Source organism: Lathyrus oleraceus, chromosome 6, assembly GCF_024323335.1.
Source record: "Lathyrus oleraceus cultivar Zhongwan6 chromosome 6, CAAS_Psat_ZW6_1.0, whole genome shotgun sequence".
In the NCBI taxonomy this organism is placed as follows: domain Eukaryota; kingdom Viridiplantae; phylum Streptophyta; class Magnoliopsida; order Fabales; family Fabaceae; genus Lathyrus; species Lathyrus oleraceus.
Window position 1 is genome coordinate 394,169,605 of NC_066584.1, and position 7,267 is coordinate 394,176,871.

Here is a 7,267-nt window from a genome sequence, read left to right on the forward strand (position 1 = left end):
GTAAGCACAAGTCCGAAGGTCTTGTCAAACACAAAAATATAATTAATGAGTTCTTTTCTCATCCCCACACTCTTTTTCATTTGCAAACATCATTTGTACAAAAACACATATGCGCACAAGAAAGGGCTCCCTAGGAGTACCTATGACAATTTGGGTGCTAACACCTTCCCTTTGTATAACCAACACACGTTTCAGACCACTTGATCTGCCACCTCAATTAATGAAGGAGATCAAGTGGTCCACATTTTTTTCTAATTAATTGTTTTTCATTTTATTTGCCTTTATTTTCATTAATTCATATTAAATTTAATATTGATCCAAAAAATATGAGAGTTTCACCAATTTTTTTAAATAAAAGCCTCTTTCATTTTCTAAATTAAAATTATTTTTTGGATCGTTATTAATATTTTTCATGATTTAATTGATTTTTGTGAATATTTTTATTTGTTTAAAAATACTTTTAAGTTTCCAAAAATTCTGAAATTTTTTCTCCAAGGTCCTTTGACCTTGTTTGACCTATGATAAATCTCATGGCCATTTCTTTGGTGTTTTGATGAGGTTTTAGAAAATTGACCAACCATAATTTAATTTAATGCAAATTTTTATTATTTTTAATTGTTTAAATGCCAAATTAATTGTGTGGAGCTATTTTAATTGACTTTGTGAGTTTGACTTGTGTTGTTGGGCCTTGGTCAAGGTTGATTTGACTTTGCTAGGTTAAGATCATTGGATTTAGGGGATTGACGGAATGTACACTCCATCTCCCAAAATGAATGAATGATCTTAATTTGGTAAAAGTCCTCCTTTGACCAATTTGTGTTTGATCCATTCCTCCCTCCCTCTTCATCTCATTCCCCTTCTTTATCCATTCATGTCATGGACCTATGATATCTCTATATCCTAAGGCTAGTTGATTGCAAAATCAACATAAGTATGGATGAGATTAGGTCCCCCACTTTGCATATTCTTTTTGTGTGTGGTATGTTTCATGAGCATAGTCCATTATACTATGTCTCTAACATGTATTAACACCAAAATTCTATTATCCGGCTTCAAATAGTTATGACTTCTACATAAGTCCAATTACGATTGCTTAACATAGCGCTAAATTTTGACACAAAAGGCATATCATTCTAGTTAGTGAGATTGTAAGTCTCCCCTCTTTCATGGTATTGTGTGGAAACTTGACCTTTTTTCCTTCCTTTGGAAGATGTCTTGGTTCAAGGATCCATGCTTGTGATAAGTGGATTGAGTATTCTCCAAAGAATGACTTAAACAAAAGCAAAGCAAAAGCAACACTAACCCCTAATTCACTAACAACTAACATTTAATTTCAAGTCATTTACTTTTAATGCACTTTAATTTTTAAGCCTTATTCATTTGCCATTATTCATACCATTCAAATTGTTTACTTTTATGTCATTTTTACTTTGTCCACTTGGACCATATTTTGTGTTAGATTGTGTTTGTATATACTTGTTTGATTGTGTGGTCTTTTGACCTTAATGTACATAATAAGAACAAAAACCCCAAAAAACATCTTGTGTGGACTGTTGGTTTAATCTGAGACTATTGTACTTAGAATTTAGGCAACACTCCCTATGCAAAGGGATTGGCCAATGCCAATTTTCATGTAACCAAGTACTTGTGAAGAACATTCATCTGATAAAACTTTGAAGATCCATTTGAGTTCATCTGCAAAATGATCGTTGTGAAGCTGTTATTTTGAACCTATGACTTATGCCATCTTTGCATTCATCTGACACATGGGAAATTTTGAAGAAGATCGTGGAGTTGCTAAGCTTGGATGTGGCTATCTTTATTTGATGCCTTGCTCTTCAACTTTCTATTTGTGTATTGTTTGTTGCTTGATTCAAAAGTCCAAGGGAAATTTGGGTTTCTATATGACATTCTTGTCTAGTGGATTGCAACCCATTGGTCAAATCTTTTCAACTCTCAACTTTTAAATTTATGCTTAGAATTACTCTCTTCATCTCATCCCCAATTATTTAATTTCAAAATCTCTCCCTCCTTTTAAAATCTTCTTTGCTTGTGTTTGTTGATTTCTAAACTTTGACCATATTGCAAATTAGAATCTTTGGCCTTATGCCATTGCATTTTCAAACTCCTTTTCTTAATCAAACTTGTGAATAAACTTAACTATACTTGACTTAAAATTTCAAAAGTAAAAAAGAACTAACACTCATTCAAACCATTTTTAGACCCTTGTGCCTTTTAAACTTAAATTTTTGTTAAAAGCAATGCACTCACTTTAAAATTGATACCACGAACTACGAGGTTTTGATCCCTCATTTTATGTTGGTACGTAAGCACAAGTCCGAAGGTCTTGTCAAACACAAAAATAAATTAATGAGTTCTTTTCTCATCCCCACACTCTTTTTCATTTGCAAACATCATTTGTACAAAAACACATATGCGCACAAGAAAGGGCTCCCTAGGAGTACCTATGACAATTTGGGTGCTAACACCTTCCCTTTGTATAACCAACACACGTTTCAGACCACTTGATCTGCCACCTCAATTAATGAAGGAGATCAAGTGGTCCACATTTTTTTCTAATTAATTGTTTTTCATTTTATTTGCCTTTATTTTCATTAATTCATATTAAATTTAATATTGATCCAAAAAATATGAGAGTTTCACCAATTTTTTTAAATAAAAGCCTCTTTCATTTTCTAAATTAAAATTATTTTTTGGATCGTTATTAATATTTTTCATGATTTAATTGATTTTTGTGAATATTTTTAATTGTTTAAAAATACTTTTAAGTTTCCAAAAATTCTGAAATTTTTTCTCCAAGGTCCTTTGACCTTGTTTGACCTATGATAAATCTCATGGCCATTTCTTTGGTGTTTTGATGAGGTTTTAGGAAATTGACCAACCATAATTTAATTTAATGCAAATTTTTTTATTTTTAATTGTTTAAATGCCAAATTAATTGTGTGGAGCTATTTTAATTGACTTTGTGAGTTTGACTTGTGTTGTTGGGCCTTGGTCAAGGTTGATTTGACTTTGCTAGGTTAAGATCATTGGATTTAGGGGATTGACGGAATGTACACTCCATCTCCCAAAATGAATGAATGATCTTAATTTGGTAAAAGTCCTCCTTTGACCAATTTGTGTTTGATCCATTCCTCCCTCCCTCTTCATCTCATTCCCCTTCTTTATCCATTCATGTCATGGACCTATGATATCTCTATATCCTAAGGCTAGTTGATTGCAAAATCAACATAAGTATGGATGAGATTAGGTCCCCCACTTTGCATATTCTTTTTGTGTGTGGTATGTTTCATGAGCATAGTCCATTATACTATGTCTCTAACATGTATTAACACCAAAATTCTATTATCCGGCTTCAAATAGTTATGACTTCTACATAAGTCCAATTACGATTGCTTAACATAGCGCTAAATTTTGACACAAAAGGCATATCATTCTAGTTAGTGAGATTGTAAGTCTCCCCTCTTTCATGGTATTGTGTGGAAACTTGACCTTTTTTCCTTCCTTTGGAAGATGTCTTGGTTCAAGGATCCATGCTTGTGATAAGTGGATTGAGTATTCTCCAAAGAATGACTTAAACAAAAGCAAAGCAAAAGCACACTAACCCCTAATTCACTAACAACTAACATTTAATTTCAAGTCATTTACTTTTAATGCACTTTAATTTTTAAGCCTTATACATTTGCCATTATTCATACCATTCAAATTGTTTACTTTTATGTCATTTTTACTTTGTCCACTTGGACCATATTTTGTGTTAGATTGTGTTTGTATATACTTGTTTGATTGTGTGGTCTTTTGACCTTAATGTACATAATAAGAACAAAAAACCCCAAAAAACATCTTGTGTGGACTGTTGGTTTAATCTGAGACTATTGTACTTAGAATTTAGGCAACACTCCCTATGCAAAGGGATTGGCCAATGCCAATTTTCATGTAACCAAGTACTTGTGAAGAACATTCATCTGATAAAACTTTGAAGATCCATTTGAGTTCATCTGCAAAATGATCGTTGTGAAGCTGTTATTTTGAACCTATGACTTATGCCATCTTTGCATTCATCTGACACATGGGAAATTTTGAAGAAGATCGTGGAGTTGCTAAGCTTGGATGTGGCTATCTTTATTTGATGCCTTGCTCTTCAACTTTCTATTTGTGTATTGTTTGTTGCTTGATTCAAAAGTCCAAGGGAAATTTGGGTTTCTATATGACATTCTTGTCTAGTGGATTGCAACCCATTGGTCAAATCTTTTCAACTCTCAACTTTTAAATTTATGCTTAGAATTACTCTCTTCATCTCATCCCCAATTATTTAATTTCAAAATCTCTCCCTCCTTTTAAAATCTTCTTTGCTTGTGTTTGTTGATTTCTAAACTTTGACCATATTGCAAATTAGAATCTTTGGCCTTATGCCATTGCATTTTCAAACTCCTTTTCTTAATCAAACTTGTGAATAAACTTAACTATACTTGACTTAAAATTTCAAAAGTAAAAAAGAACTAACACTCATTCAAACCATTTTTAGACCCTTGTGCCTTTTAAACTTAAATTTTTGTTAAAAGCAATGCACTCACTTTAAAATTGATACCACGAACTACGAGGTTTTGATCCCTCATTTTATGTTGGTACGTAAGCACAAGTCCGAAGGTCTTGTCAAACACAAAATATAATTAATGAGTTCTTTTCTCATCCCCACACTCTTTTTCATTTGCAAACATCATTTGTACAAAAACACATATGCGCACAAGAAAGGGCTCCCTAGGAGTACCTATGACAATTTGGGTGCTAACACCTTCCCTTTGTATAACCAACACACGTTTCAGACCACTTGATCTGCCACCTCAATTAATGAAGGAGATCAAGTGGTCCACATTTTTTTCTAATTAATTGTTTTTCATTTTATTTGCCTTTATTTTCATTAATTCATATTAAATTTAATATTGATCCAAAAATATGAGAGTTTCACCAATTTTTTTAAATAAAAGCCTCTTTCATTTTCTAAATTAAAATTATTTTTGGATCGTTATTAATATTTTTCATGATTTAATTGATTTTTGTGAATATTTTTATTTGTTTAAAAATACTTTTAAGTTTCCAAAAATTCTGAAATTTTTTCTCCAAGGTCCTTTGACCTTGTTTGACCTATGATAAATCTCATGGCCATTTCTTTGGTGTTTTGATGAGGTTTTAGGAAATTGACCAACCATAATTTAATTTAATGCAAATTTTTATTATTTTTAATTGTTTAAATGCCAAATTAATTGTGTGGAGCTATTTTAATTGACTTTGTGAGTTTGACTTGTGTTGTTGGGCCTTGGTCAAGGTTGATTTGACTTTGCTAGGTTAAGATCATTGGATTTAGGGGATTGACGGAATGTACACTCCATCTCCCAAAATGAATGAATGATCTTAATTTGGTAAAAGTCCTCCTTTGACCAATTTGTGTTTGATCCATTCCTCCCTCCCTCTTCATCTCATTCCCCTTCTTTATCCATTCATGTCATGGACCTATGATATCTCTATATCCTAAGGCTAGTTGATTGCAAAATCAACATAAGTATGGATGAGATTAGGTCCCCCACTTTGCATATTCTTTTTGTGTGTGGTATGTTTCATGAGCATAGTCCATTATACTATGTCTCTAACATGTATTAACACCAAAATTCTATTATCCGGCTTCAAATAGTTATGACTTCTACATAAGTCCAATTACGATTGCTTAACATAGCGCTAAATTTTGACACAAAAGGCATATCATTCTAGTTAGTGAGATTGTAAGTCTCCCCTCTTTCATGGTATTGTGTGGAAACTTGACCTTTTTTCCTTCCTTTGGAAGATGTCTTGGTTCAAGGATCCATGCTTGTGATAAGTGGATTGAGTATTCTCCAAAGAATGACTTAAACAAAAGCAACACTAACCCCTAATTCACTAACAACTAACATTTAATTTCAAGTCATTTACTTTTAATGCACTTTAATTTTTAAGCCTTATTCATTTGCCATTATTCATACCATTCAAATTGTTTACTTTTATGTCATTTTTACTTTGTCCACTTGGACCATATTTTGTGTTAGATTGTGTTTGTATATACTTGTTTGATTGTGTGGTCTTTTGACCTTAATGTACATAATAAGAACAAAAAACCCCAAAAAACATCTTGTGTGGACTGTTGGTTTAATCTGAGACTATTGTACTTAGAATTTAGGCAACACTCCCTATGCAAAGGGATTGGCCAATGCCAATTTTCATGTAACCAAGTACTTGTGAAGAACATTCATCTGATAAAACTTTGAAGATCCATTTGAGTTCATCTGCAACATGATCGTTGTGAAGCTGTTATTTTGAACCTATGACTTATGCCATCTTTGAATTCATCTGACACATGGGAAATTTTGAAGAAGATCGTGGAGTTGCTAAGCTTGGATGTGGCTATCTTTATTTGATGCCTTGCTCTTCAACTTTCTATTTGTGTATTGTTTGTTGCTTGATTCAAAAGTCCAAGGGAAATTTGGGTTTCTATATGACATTCTTGTCTAGTGGATTGCAACCCATTGGTCAAATCTTTTCAACTCTCAACTTTTAAATTTATGCTTAGAATTACTCTCTTCATCTCATCCCCAATTATTTAATTTCAAAATCTCTCCCTCCTTTTAAAATCTTCTTTGCTTGTGTTTGTTGATTTCTAAACTTTGACCATATTGCAAATTAGAATCTTTGGCCTTATGCCATTGCATTTTCAAACTCCTTTTCTTAATCAAACTTGTGAATAAACTTAACTATACTTGACTTAAAATTTCAAAAGTAAAAAAGAACTAACACTCATTCAAACCATTTTTAGACCCTTGTGCCTTTTAAACTTAATTTTTTGTTAAAAGCAATGCACTCACTTTAAAATTGATACCACGAACTACGAGGTTTTGATCCCTCATTTTATGTTGGTACGTAAGCACAAGTCCGAAGGTCTTGTCAAACACAAACATATAATTAATGAGTTCTTTTCTCATCCCCACACTCTTTTTCATTTGCAAACATCATTTGTACAAAAACACATATGCGCACAAGAAAGGGCTCCCTAGGAGTACCTATGACAATTTGGGTGCTAACACCTTCCCTTTGTATAACCAACACACGTTTCAGACCACTTGATCTGCCACCTCAATTAATGAAGGAGATCAAGTGGTCCACATTTTTTTCTAATTAATTGTTTTTCATTTTATTTGCCTTTATTTTCATTAATTCATATTAA